Raw genomic sequence first — 14,164 nt, 5'->3', positions numbered from 1 at the left:
ATTTACACATCTGCATTACAATCGCACAAAACATTTAATAACAGGCAGAATATTGGTAAAATTGCATTTACTTTTCTTAAGACATTTCCGTTTGTTCATATTTGTTCAGGTTTTTTGAAAAAGTATAGCTTGGTAATGTAAACATTTTCATGTATTTTTATTTTTTTACACCAAAAAACACAAAGAGAGAATCTGGGGTTGTCATTATTTATAGGTTATTATGATAATATTTTACTGGTCTGACCCACTTGAAATCTAATTGAACTGTATGTGTCTATGTGGAACCTGAATTAAAATGATTTTGACACCAATGATCATTAATGTCTTCAGTGTAAATTTTCCATTTCACAAATTCATCTCATGACCCTTTGGCGGGTCAGATTTGGCCCCCGGGCAGCATTTTTGACACCTGTGACTTAGGAAATGTTAAATATAGGGAGAAAATCATTTGGGAACTGACACAAAAGTAGCACTGGGTCTTTATGGGTTAATGCCAAGGCCGACTGGTGAAGTGGAGGAGATGAACTACTACAGAGCTTTTACTTTTAGTTAAGACCAGTAAAGACTCATTTAAAACTGTGTGTGTACACTACACATTTGTACATTGTCCGAGTTTCAATGGTTTTGGTGTTGGTCTCTTAAATCAGACCAACTGCACCTGTTGTACACATACTACAGGTGACAGTCATAGCATTTTCCTCATTTGAATGCAATGGGCTCTATGCACAGCCCCATTACTTCCTGAACTTAAACCAGCTCCTTTATTTCCTGTCTTTCATTTATAGACACACTGATTAATCCAGGTGTGTGTGCTACTTCTTGTTGTGACTATTGTGGTCAGATACACTTGGATTAAATCAATGTGTCCGATAATGAAAGACAGGAAATAAAGGGGTTGCTTTAAGTTCAGGAAGTAGTGGGGCTGTGTATAGAGCCCACTGTCACCAGCCACAATACCTCCCAGCCAGTGCTGAGGCAAGACAACTATGTATGGTGAGTCTGCATCTTCCTCTGGCACTATTTCACATTTGGGGGTCCCTGTCCTTCTGCTATAGTAGTCGTGGCCAAATGTTTTGGCAGTGACACAAACTGACTTTTTCCATAAATGTGATGTATTTGCTAAAAAAAAAAAAAAAAAAGAAAAAAAGTCCATTATTCTTCTTCAGTTTAAAAAAAAACAAACTAGAAGCACTCGGAGAGCGCAGACCTCCGCCAAGGCTGATCAGTGCCCCCCCCCCCCCCCCCCCGTGGGCCCCCCTACGCCAAGGAGGTTATGTTTTTGCCAGGGTTTGTTTGTTTGTTTGTCTGTCTGTCTGTTTGTCTGTCTGTTTGTCTGTCCGTTAGTGTGCAACATAACTCAAAAAGTTATGGACAGATTTTGATGAAATTTTGTGGTCTGCGCCCCCCCATGGCCCCCACCCCCCACCCCCGATCACCACCAAAATTTAATCATTTCTTCCTTATCCCATTTCCAACAAACCCTGAAAATTTCATCAAAATCTGTCCATAACTTTTTGAATTATGTTGCACACTAACGGACAGACAAACAAACAGACAGACAGACAAACAAACAAACCCTGGCAAAAACATAACCTCCTTGGCGGAGGTAACAATGTGTCGGAATCAAAAATGTTTAGCCATGACTGTGACATGGTAACTGTTGAAGGTGTCCAGTGTTTTTGACTGTTATGAGTTCATCATCTGGATATATACAGATCAATACATTTCATCGTAATTGACAGTCTGAACACAGTTGTGCACACAAAATAGCAAATGTAAGAACAGAAATATGCAGATTTATGTCTCATGTCTGCGTGTTGAGTATATAGCTAAGGGTGAGGGAATAGCTTAGTTGTCATAATGATGGGAAAAAAGTCAAACTTTATCATTATAGTGCTTTTTTAAACACAGGTTACATGGTACTTAATGTCAGCATCATTCATTCATTCTTTCATTTTCTGAACCTGCTTTTTCCTCACTAGGGTCACTGGAGCCTATCCCAGCTACTTGTGGGCGAAGGCGAGGTACACCCTGGACGAGTCGCCAGTTCATCGCAGGGCTGACATAGAGACAAACAACCAGTCAGTAGTCGCTTTTCCATTGGGCATATGCGCTAAACTTTACGGATATTTACTAAATGTCGAAAAAACAGAAGTGCGTAATGTCGGTTTTTCCATTAAATCACAAATGCGCTGATTTGTTTATTTATTATCGTAAGATAACACAAGAAGTCATTCCATGAACATGGCAACGAACATAAATATGGTGTTGATTTACAGATATCGTTATTATTATACACTGAACAAAAATAGAAATGCAACACTTTTGTTTTTGCTCTCATTTTTCATGAGCTGAACTCAAAGATCTAAAACTTTTTCTGTGTACACACAAGGTTTATTTCTCTCAAATATTGTTCACAGATCTGTCTAAATTGGTGTTAGTGAACACTTCTCCTTTGCTGAGATAATCCATCCACCTCACAGGTGTGGCATATCAAGATGCTGATTAGACAGCAGGATTATTGCACAGGTGTGCCTTAGGCTGGCCACACTAAAAGGCCACTCTAAAAAGTGCAGTTTTATCACACAGCACAATGCCACAGATGTCACAAGTTTTGAGGGAATTTGCAATTGGCATGCTGACTTCAGGAATGTCCACCAGAGCTTTTGTCTGTGAATTGAATGTTCATTTCTCTACCATAAGCCATCTCCAAAGGTGTTTCAGAGAATTCATGAAGAAGACTGTGCGAGGAAAATGGTGGTCACACCAAATATTGACTGGTTTTCTGACCACCCAGTACAGTAAAACTGCACATTTTAGAGTGGCCTTTTATTGTGGCCAGCCTAAGGCACACCTGTGCAATAATCATGCTGTCTAATCAGCATCTTGATATGCCACACCTGCGAGGTGGATGGATTATCTCAGCAAAGGACAAAGGAGAAGTGCTCACTAACACAGATTTAGACAAATTTATGAACAATATTTGAGATAAATAGGCCTTTTGTGTACATAGAAAAAGTTTGATTGTTGAGTTCAGCTCATGAAAAATGGGAGCAAAAACAAAAGTGTTGCATTTTTATATTTGTTCGGTGTATATTACCCCTGTATCCCTTTCCTGGTGTGTCCACACATAACGCGACATGTTTCTTCTTCGCTTGTTGTAACGTCCGTCAACATCCATTTTTTTTTAATTCACCTGACTCTAGTTGCGAAAAAAGGTCTTTCCATTGCAATTTTGCGTGATATACCATTTGCGCTACGCCTGAAAAACCACCTCTTGCCAGCACAAAAACCTTTAATCGAAAAATGAGACTTTTGGCGAAATTGTCGTTTTTCCATTAGGTAAATTTTTATGCGCAAGTTATATTTGTGCAATTTGAGGGTCAGTGGAAAAGTGACTACTCTCATGTTCACACCTATGGACAATTCAGATTAACTAATTAACCTATCAGTGCATGTCTTTGGATGTTGGGAGAAAGCTGGAGTACCTGGAGAGAACCCATGCAGACACTCTGAAAAAATGTCAGCATCGATACAAATGAAATTAGAAAGAACTCATAAATCCAGCGCACATACAAATGTGTACATTAAGTTATCACAATATAAAACAGCTCTAGAGGTCATAGAAAAGCCAATCCAAACAGGTTTCTAATAGTTTTTAGGCAGCTGAATCAGTGGTTTAGTCAAACGGTTCCAGAGTTTGGGTGCTGGATTGACAAAAAAAGTATTTGCCCTTGGTTTTACATTTGTCGCTTAATGTAGCCAGGAGGCACCGGGTGGATGACCTTGTCTGCTTGCCAGTGTCATAAAAGGGGTTAAAAGCTTGAAATGGTAAGCCGGAGCTAAGCCGTCTAAATCCCTATAATTGATTAAAAGAACCTTAAAATCAGGTCTGATCTTGAGTGGCAGCCAGCGAGCACAGTGACGAATAATAGACGAAACATGAGATCGTCGACCAGTAAAGAGCCTGGATGATGTATTTTCAACGAGCTGACACTGAGTCAAATAAATAGAACTCATGATGGAACAAATGAAGGAGTGAATGATAAAAGGAGCTAGTCTAAGGCAGTTCGATCTCTGTTTCACTATGGCTATGTCTTTTTGGTGGAATATCCCTTTAATCACAGGTGTCAAACATGTGGCCTGGGGGCAAAATCCGGCCCACCAAAGGGTCCTATCCGGCCCGCAGGATGAATTTGTGAAATACAAAAAATTATACTTAAGATATTAACAATCAATGATGTGAAAATCATTTTAATTCAGGTTCCACATACAGACACATACAGTCCAATTAGATTTCAAGTGGGTCAGACCAGTAAAATATTATCATAATAACCTATAAATAATGACAACCCCAAATTTTCTTTGGTTTTTTTTTGGTGTAAAAAAGTAAAATTACATGAAAATGTTTATATTGCCAAACTATACTTTTACAAAAAATGTGAATAACCTGAACAAATATGAACAAACGGAAATGTGTTAAGAAAAATAAATGCAATTTTACCAATATTCTGCCTGTTACTAAATGTTTTGTGTGATTGTAATGCACATGTGTAAATGATAAACTGATAAACCGAGGCAGAATATTGTTAAAATAGCACTTGTTTTTCTTAAAACAATTCAAGATGTTCATGTTATTTAGATTTTTAAGGAAACTTTGTAGATGTAAACTTGATCATAATAGAATTTTACTTTTTTCACTGTTATTTTACTGGTCTGGCCCACTGGAGATCGAATTGGGCTGAATGTGGCCCCTGAACTAAAACGAGTTTGACACCCCTGCCTTTAATGGAGAATATCTTATCATCTTCTGGTCCTCATACAGATAGTAGGACTGCCTCAGGTGTCACCATGGAACGTTTCAGACACATGAGTTGATAAAACAAGGACAGTTCACTTTCCTCCTTTTGAAGAAACAATGCCTTTTCTTTCATTTGTCTCCAACTCCAGACTACGATGTAAAATACCTGTAACTGTACAATAGACGCCACTATTCTCCTTTAACTTTTTTCAATTTTACATCTGTATCAGCTGTACATTTGTAAAATGTGTTTTAACACTATGAATTCTTACCTGTGGATTTCCGTGCAGCTGCATCAACGTCTCTTCCGAAACTGAAATGTAAAACCCAGAGCAGTTAAAGAGTAAAAGTGGTTATTTTACAGCCAAATACCACAGATAGTATGTTGGAAAAATGATTGATGTATCTGTCATCCCTCTGTCTTTACTGGCTCTGATGTGTTGCACGAAAAACACCCACCTCTCCATAATGTGTTCCCAGATTTTCCTGCAGAATGCTTCAAGGATGGTGTTGTCTTCTTCACAGATTGATAATATGTGTAGCAATTTTCCCAACAGAAATTGCGTTTTGGAAAACACAGGGTTTGTCCTATATTTGGAACAAAACATCTGCTGAACAATTCTCACAAGATCTAGAGAGATTTGAACAAAGTTATTAAGGAAGAAAAATCTCCTGAAACGCTCAAAGTTTGTTTGTTGGCAGTGTGAGGTCTGAACAGAATGTGAGATCAGGGGTGAAATGAGCGATTGTGGTTCATTAGTCCATGATGTGTTAATTCAGAAGGCAAAGTCAGTCAGCCTGTTAACACAAGGCACAGTCTGCTTTCTGTTATTGTAAATAAATGTATTTTCCTACAACAGCCTGTGATGTGGAGCAATTCTGTTGGTTTCATTGGTTTTCAAAGATGCTTTAAACATTCTTTGTAAATATACGGTATGGAAGATAACTTTTTAAAGCAAGGTCTTAAAAAGTGTTAAAAGTCTTGAATTTACAAATTTGCATTTAATACCTTAAAGAAGTTTATAAAAGGTGTTCAATTTGATGTAGTAGGTCTTAAGTTATGTTGCCATGAATTTGTCCAGTATATTGTGTTTAAATGGGAAATGTCCAAGTTACAAAGACAGTAACGTTAGTCTACTCCAGTGGTTCGCAACCTTTTTTGGCTCGTGACCCCATTTTAACATCACAAATTAATGGCGACCCCAGACATTCAAAATGGAGACTTTTTTTTTCTTTTTTTTGCCAAAATTTATTTGTTTTTGATCATGTCATAGTTTGTTATATTATGTTGCAAATAAACATTAATTTTTGATGACATTTAGGCTATATAATGTATATAATGCACCTTTTTAAAATTTTTATAAGGAAAAGTGTGTGGTGTTTTAATTATAATGACATATATATTGAAATATTACGTTTTTCATTAGTAATTTTATTTATTTATTTTTTTTATCAATTACTAGAAATTCCAGGCGACCCCACCCCAAGGTTGAATAACACTGGTCTACTCAGTTCCAACCCAAAAATTTATGTTAAAATTAGGAACCAGTTTTCTCTAACTTTGCAGCCCCTGGTGAGAAATTTCTCACAACAGTGGGAATTAAGGTGTTGGAGTAAATACATAATTTTCCTAAATTCTAGGAGTCACAATATTTGTTAGTACAGCTGTGAAATAGGCTGTGAAATGGGCATTAATTCTGTTCTAAGTAAAGATCTTAAAAAGTCTTAAAAGAGTGATATTTGGCTTTTTTAAATGGAATTCTGTATTTTAAAACATTTCCCTGTGGTCTACATAAACTGTAAATGCTATGCTTGGGTCTGAATTCTTCATTAATTCAACTCCACAGGTCCATCTTCAACCCTATTTCTGAGTAATGACACCAGAAAGGTCGTTTTGAGCGCTGGCCCTTTAAATGCAAATGAACAACTGAACATTTTAGGTAAGTGGCTCGAAGTTTGGACATATTTTCAATTTTTCTACAATGGTTGCTGCTGATAAACAACTATGTCATACTCAGAGGAATGTTCGTCAGAAGTCTTGATCTTATATGTGCAAATGTTATGACGTAACTAGTTATAAAACGTAACAAATTAAGCAGGAATTGAAACAGGTTTTAGAAATCCACTCAATTTGAATGAATATAAAGATAGCTTTGCAGCACCTGGAGGGTTTAAATCCAAACTTCATGAACCATTAGGGTCCAAATGAACAAATAAATGTACCAAAGACTAATAAAAGTGGGTTTAGCAAAATGTGACCCCTTTAAATTTAATTTGTAGAAACGTGTAGGAACCCTGATAAAGGCATTTAAGCGTTTTTGACACAATACTCAGGTCAGGACACCAGTTTGGTTAAGAGTGTCCTGGCCAAGAAGGCAGCAGCAGAAGTTACACAAAATAGAAATCACAGCCATACATCCACACTAAAAATATGCATAAAACACAATAAAAGTCAGTTCTAAAACCATACATAAAACACTAAAAAAAAAGAATATACATATAAAACACCATTATTTTGAAAGGTACTTAAAGTATTTCTTCAAAGCAGAACCTAATTCAGTCAATTAGACAAACATCTAGATACAGATTTATCCTTTTCCCATTCATTCATGTGTTTAAACAGACCACTTCCTTCAGTTTTATCTCCTTCTGTAGGTTGTTCCAGGCAGTAGGAGCAGAACATTTAAGGCTTTCTTTCCCAGTTCTGTTCAGACTTTTGGGACTCGTAGAGATAACAGATCCTGGGACCAAAGACTGTAGACACTGAAGTCATTCCAACAGATGCAGACCAGTAAATATGATGGAACATGACTTGGACAGATCAACTGGTGAATAGAAAAACACCTTGCAATTTTCCTTTCCAGTACCAAAATGTCCTTCAACCTCAACTTCTGATGTATTTTCGTACTAAGGCAGTTGAACACCACTTTAGAGCCAAAGGCTGGTCTTCAGCATTCTCTTGGAGTTTGATGGTCAAAGAACCGGCTCCAGTGGCACCAACACCTTACTGGTTTAGACTGCGGATAGTTACTGGACAAAGGAACCACAATGTTACCCTTTGGTTTTTAGAGGTGCTACTTTGAAGTAAAACATTTGTGATCTTGGCTGTTGATCAGGGATTTTAGAGTCAGAAATTACCATATTTGGACAAAAGGGGTGGAGCTGCAGGACCATGAGGGATCAGAAGTGAGTGGAACAAAGTCATGTTACAGTCTTGTTAGTGTAACCCAGTGTTTCCCAGCCAGTGTGCCGCGACATGTAAGTGTACCATGAGAAATCATCAGCAGTGGCGGCACCAGGATTTTAAAAGTGGGGGGGCAACTGGAGGACAAAGAAAATTTTGGGGGGCGGACAAAAAAATTTCGCACATAGTGCGAAATTAACACTTTGCGTTTCAGCAGCTGCAAAGTATATATATGTATATATACACGTTACACTTTATATAGAGGGCAATTTTAGGTAAAATCAGGTAATACTTAATGTATTCAAGGTATTTATTAAAAACTACAGCATGAACAACTCAGACTTTCTGTTATGATTATTTAATAGGTACAATCTACTTTCACATATTTCTCTAAACACATCAGAAAAACATGCAGCAAACAAACAGCAATGCCCATGTATGCAAGTTAATAAATGTTGAAAATAAAATAAAACTAATAGCCTAACCAACTAATCAAACAAAACGTATGTATACAATGGCTTCCACTACATGCACATGTATATAATTACTGACAACATCTGTAGGATTAGGTACGCTTTCATACCGACCAGTATAATCTTCTAGCAGAAATTTAAATTGAGTGATAAAACAGACCCGAATAGTTAACAAAACTATTTGTAATTAATAGGTGGGTTCAAAACATAAAAAAACAGTCCTTATGCTACTCGTGCTAATTCTTTGCTTTACATTTCTTATGTAGAAGAAAGATGAATGCAATACAAGCGGAGGTATTAATCCATTCCAAAATGTGTTATGTATGCTTTCATTGACGGATTTTTCATATTTTTTCGTTGCCCGAATTTTCCCAAAGATTTGCCCAAATCTGGGTGGGGGGGCAAAGGTTGTGACTGGGGGGGCATTTACCCCCCCTCCCCCCCCTTGGTGCCACCACTGATCATCAGGTGTGAAGTGGAAGATTATCCAGTTTCACCCGATTAGTACTGTAAATGAGTGGCGTGATATAGATACGTACGACTGCACGCACCAATGACCCACTCTGCAACAATAGGCCCCTGTTTCCTTTTGCAAAGTGAAAGTAAAAGTGAACCGGCCCGATGCGGTGTGTTCTGTTGATAAAGCCCCCCTCACTAGTGATGCATGGATCAACAGGCCACCCACGGGACCCATGGATCGGGTTGGGGGGAGTGGGGGTATGTCTCTTATACAATTATACCATGGACCTTAATCCATAAGCCGAGGGGTCCGTCCGAGGGGTCACCACCCTCTCAGCTTACTAGTTCGAAACATCCCGTGAAAATGTTGCCCCTGCACAAGTGTGCCACTACCAAGTGTGGACCCCATGGAAAGTAAACATTGTGGGCCCTCCAGAAAGGAAATTATCTGTAAACCTGTTGTCAGAGTGAAGGTGGGGGGATGGGGGGGTGGGTACAATTGTCCTGTAACAACTGGAGGTATAGGGGTGTGTTTCATAAGTGCCAACTGCAACGGGCATGACAATAAAAGTAAAACTTAATTTTGACCATCTGACAGTTTCTATGCCTCTGTTTTACTGCAGAGCTTACATGAAATTTTCACAACTTCTAACCTAACTTCTAAATGGGCCCCGTCATGTCATGTTTACCCCCCCTTTAAGGCACTCCAGCCCCCGCACCCCGATGTGCTTGCACCCATAAGAGAAGTTCCCATTCTGGCAAACAAAGCTGTTTCAGTTCTGTTCCCTAATCTATCTATGCAGGGTGGGCTTATTTTTGCAGGAACTGAAGGAAGACACACACAAAGATCTTCATTCTTGCAAGAATATCAGCTTTGTGTTCAACCAAACAGGCCCAGGTTTCACACTAAGTAAACTGAGACTAGATTGGCATTATATTTCAATAAATATACTTTTTGTGACATTTCTGTTTGGCGGTGTGCCTTGTGATTTTTCTAATGTATAAGATGTGCCGTGGCTCAAAAAGGTTGGGAAACACTGGTGTAACCTGTTCACCACTGCTGCAGTCTGTCACAAAAAGTGTATTTTATTGAATAAAAGTAAACTCTGAAAGTCCATCTCAGCAGGTGATTGAACGTTGTTACGCCCCGGCTAGGGGACCCAGGGTGCAACACGAAGTTTGATCACTTTTCCTCACTCCCAAGCCATAGAGAAAAAAACCCTGGACACGGGTTTTGCAAGTTTAACAAAAAGGTGATTTATTTACAAGGTGCAACATAAGGTTATTGAAAACTAGACAGAAAGCAACTGAAACTTCAGGGTGGGCTCTGGCCAAAACAACAAACAAAACTGCACTAATGAGAAATTAGGCTGACCTGCAAAACAAAAGAAACCAAAATACAAGGTCTAACCTTCCTACCAAAAACAGGAGAAAACTAGAAGCACTCGGAGAGCGCAGACCTCCGCCAAGGCTGATCAGTGCCCCCCCCCGTGGGCCCCCCCACACCAAGGAGGTTATGTTTTTGCCAGGGTTTGTTTGTTTGTCTGTCTGTCTGTCTGTCTGTCCGTTTGTCTGTCCGTTTGTCTGTCCGTTAGTGTGCAACATAACTCAAAAACTTATGGACAGATTTTGATGAAATTTTCAGGGTTTGTTGGAAATGGGCCCCCCCGTGGGCCCCCCCACCCCCGATCACCACCAAAATTTAATCATTTCTTCCTTATCCCATTTCCAACAAACCCTGAAAATGTCATCCAAATCTGTCCATAACTTTTTGAGTTATGTTGCACACTAACGGACAGACAAACAAACAAACAGACAAACAAACAAACAAACCCTGGCAAAAACATAACCTCCTTGGCAGAGGTAACGAGATAAAACAAACAGGGCAGCCCACCCCTACTTCTGAACAGGACTTCTGGCGGAATGGAGGCAGGGTTGGGAGTGGAGGAAGAGCGACACCGGTCCGGCCCAGCTCCGCGGTCTTTAAAGGTCCGCCTCCCGTTGCTGCTCCAATCACGGGGGTGCATTTGGCTCGGCACCTGCAACACTTCACCCACTCACACACACACAACAAAGGACACACCCACATAGTGACACTACGACCCACCTATGGGTCGTAACAACGTTCAAAAAGACATCAATCAAAACCCAACATGTCAGACATGAAAACCTTTAATTCACTCTAAGATTTAATTAAAGCTATACCTACCGATGTGGCATTTTTCACAGCACTTAGTAAAAGTTTGAACATGAACAACCCGCCTCCCTCCAAAGCCCCGCCCCCTTCCCCCCTGCCTGAGCTCTGAGGCTCCTCCTCCTCTCTCCTGATGCGCGATGGAAACGGAAAAGGAAGCAGAGGTGGAGGTCCGGTCTGTTTTGGCGTGTCCGTGGACCCCTCCCTCAGTAATCAGATACATCATCCACCTGCCGCGGGCCCGCGGCTCCTGTTCCATCAGTAGACCTGGTCTGTGCAGTACTGGGTCAGTGTCTTCACTGCAGTGCCCAGGGGATGGGCGCGCGCACTGTGAACGCGCGGCCTCCGCGAATTTTCCGTGGACATTTGAAGTTTCATAGTCCATACAACTATCATCCTACATCATCTTACATGTGTGACACCATGTACATGTACCTGTATGAGTCCCACCGTCATAAAAGCTGAGCTTTATGCAGACCTGTTCAGTCCAGTACAGCTGACTTCCGGACTTTTATCTCCGTCCTTCATTCATCAGACTCCCGTTTGTGCCCCTCAGTTGTTGTTTCTGTTCATAAATCCGTTTCTTCCCTTCCACATGTGCATGTCAGTTCTATCCAAACACATCCTAGACAGTAGACTGTGGTCAGTGACAGGAGAAGCAGCGCGAGTGAAGCGTCAGATTCAGAGGGACACATATCGGATGTGAGACGGAGATAATGGATCGGATGCTGGACGGCCGTAATGGATGATTGACAGGAGGCTCAGTCAGGTTCGGCCAATTATTTTATTCGGACCGACTAAAATGATTGGTCAGACTTTTATCAGAAATATATGAGAATTAAACATTTTTGAGTTTCAATGCCTGACGGATTTCTTTTACATTTTAGTTTGACACACACTTATTAGGAGCATTTTAAGATGACAAAAGAAAAGTGTAAAAATGCCACATCATACGGTATAGCTTTAATGGAGGAGAGTTTTTAAGATGAATCACCACAACACTTATTAGACAGTCCAAATAATATGTCAAAGAACTTATATGCAGGGACCTAGAATTGCATAGGGACGCTAGGGACACGTCCTTACCAATATCCATCCACTACTGTGTTGTCCCTACAATCCAACAGCTGTTCATAGTGTTTAGTTAGTGATTATGGCACACAAAGGGTTAATAGTCGGTCTCTGCTATAAGTCCCGCCTCCAACCTAATTATCACTCTCCGATTGGCTCTGCGGTTTTGCTATCGTACATGTGATTGGCCGTCCCTGCTGTTACTCCATCTACTTGTAAAAGCTACAGTTAGCCGCTAGTTGGACAGAAAAAAAACAAACAGTTGGACCGGACAGGAGGCAGTTTGTATCTCCAACCGCTTAGCGTAAGTTGTCAACATGTCTGCATTTGTTCTGCTTGGGTCACGTCAGCTAGACGGATTTGAATATCAGAGGTGTCATTTACATGTACATTTGTACATGTGTCTGTTTACCTGTGTGTGCGTGCGTATGTGTGTCTGTGCGTGCAGGGCCAGTTAGTGGCATAGGCTAATAACTGATAACATGAGAATTTGTCATTAATTGTCTTAAAAATAAAGAAAAGAGAGGAAAATAAAACAACCCCCCCCAAGGATGGAGAGTTTATCACCATGAAAAGGCCTTCCAAGGCCTTAACTGTACAGTTTAGAAGAGGAGGCAGAAAAAATAATCCAATTATAGAGGGATGTAACCTTTTATAATGTGAAAAAACGTTTTATGTTACTAGCAACAACTAGCTGAACTTAAATGAGGCAAAGTTGGCTAATAATGGAACTGTAGATGATTAAGATATGAGATATCTGCTAAGGTGTGTGGTTTACTGATGAACTGGGTTATATATGTTTCTATATGGTTTACTGCTAGTTGGCTGTTTATGTTTCTATGTGGTTTATATATGTTTCTATCTGATTTATTTATATTTTTATATGATTTACTGCTAGTTGGCTGTTTGATTTATGTTTCTATGTGGTTTATATATGTTTCTATCTGATTTATTTATATTTTTATATGGTTTACTGCTAGTTGGCTGTTTGATTTATGTTTCTATGTGGTTTATATATGTTTCTATCTGATTTATTTATGTTTCTATGTGGTTTATATATGTTTCTATCTGATTTATTTATGTTTCTATGTGGTTTACTGCTGGTTGGCTGGTTTATAAATGTTTCTATCTGATTTATATATGTTTCTATGTGGTTTACTGCTGACTGCTTTGTGCATCTCCTCTCATGCTTCATGTATCTCCTCTTTGTGCCCCCCCCCATGTGTATGTGTGTGTGTGTGTGTGTGTGTGTGTGTGTGTGTGTGTGTGTGTGTGTGTGTGTTTTTTTAAGGGGGAGGGGGGCACCAAATTCATATCTCGCCTTGGGTGCCAAAATGGCTAGAACTAACTGACTATGATTGTTTGCTTGTTTGATCAGTTCTACATGACGTGAAATTATGATGCAAAAACAAAGCCTTGGAGCACTTTTGTGCCCCCACCAATGTCAGAATCAAACCTACTCCCTTGCTTATATGAAAATAATATATGTAAAATATAGAAATATATGTATATATGTCTTATATGTAAAAGTGACGTTTAGAGAGAACTTCAGTGTAAGTCTACGGGAGCCAGGGTTTTACAACTTAAAGATGGTTTTGAAAGTCAGAACCCAAAAAGACAAAAGAAAAAACAGTTCAATTCTAATCAGGGTTTGCAATCAATATACAGTATAGCCATAAAATCTTATTGATATTGATTTATTGAGAATAACATACAGTACATCAAGTAAGAATTGAGATACTGATCAATTTGTCTCTTTTTTCTTAGCAGGTCTTTTTTTGCTCATTAAATTTGTGAAACTTGTAAAGTACAGTGGTCTAACATTGATATGCTTTCAGTTGGTGCTAGGATTGAAATCAGAGACATGCAGCGATTTGACACTGCGGACCGAAAACAGGATCCTGGTACATCTGTGACTGGAACTGACTCAGAACCAGTACCAGGTTCATATTGGTAGAAACGGTATGATACAATCCAACTCA

This window comes from Sphaeramia orbicularis, chromosome 6 (genome assembly GCF_902148855.1).
Source record: "Sphaeramia orbicularis chromosome 6, fSphaOr1.1, whole genome shotgun sequence".
Taxonomy (NCBI): Eukaryota; Metazoa; Chordata; class Actinopteri; order Kurtiformes; family Apogonidae; genus Sphaeramia; species Sphaeramia orbicularis.
Note: the sequence above shows the minus strand (reverse complement) of the source record.